The sequence below is a fragment of the Petaurus breviceps genome, unplaced genomic scaffold, assembly GCF_028583685.1.
Source record: "Petaurus breviceps papuanus isolate PSGF00001 unplaced genomic scaffold, PetGlider_PUasm1.0 178, whole genome shotgun sequence".
Classification (NCBI taxonomy): domain Eukaryota; kingdom Metazoa; phylum Chordata; class Mammalia; order Diprotodontia; family Petauridae; genus Petaurus; species Petaurus breviceps.
Genome location: NW_027185777.1, coordinates 13,235,765 through 13,236,534, shown reverse-complemented (window position 1 = coordinate 13,236,534; position 770 = coordinate 13,235,765).

The following is a 770-nucleotide window of genomic DNA, read 5'->3' as shown; positions in this document are numbered from 1 at the left end:
ACGTATAGGCATTATTTTTGCCCAAATGCAATGTAAATTGGCAGGGAATATGTCTTTTTTGTCTTGTATTCCAATGCATAGTTATTCTTGTTTAGTCATTCTGTCATGTCTGACTCTTTGTGACCCCATTTGAGATTTTCTTGGCAAGGATCCTGGAGCGATTTGCCATTTCCTTCTCCAACTCATTTTATAGATGAGGAACTGAGGTAAGCAGGATTAAGTGACTTGCCCGGGATTATATGAACTGGTAAGTGTCTAAAGCCGGATTTGAATTTAGGTCTTCCAGATTCCAGACCCTGCACTTTATCCACCTCACCACCTAGCTACCCCCACTGCCTAGTAGTAGGCGCTTAATAATATACTTACTGAATGAATGAATAAACATTGAGGTTAGTGGGATTGGAGGGAAAGGGCAAAATGGACTGTTGGACTGGATGGCAGACATCTCTCTGAAGGAAAGATTGCCCACAGAGTACTCACTTGAGTTAAGTGGGGCTATTTGTTGGATCCAGTGACCAAATCTATGAGCATCATGGAAATGGGGACTTTGTCTTATTTATTTTTTTTTTTTTACCAGTGCTTAACTAACCCTGACACTCTGCAGATACCGGCCACTTTATTGATGTTTGTAGAGTTGAGAGCAGGGACTCTTTTCCCTTTTGTTTTTGTACCATCCCTGGCATCCAATATAGTAGGTGGGTGTTACAGTGCATAGGGTGTTGGGCTTAGAGTCAGGAAGGCCTGAGTTTCAATACTGCCTTGGTTATCTA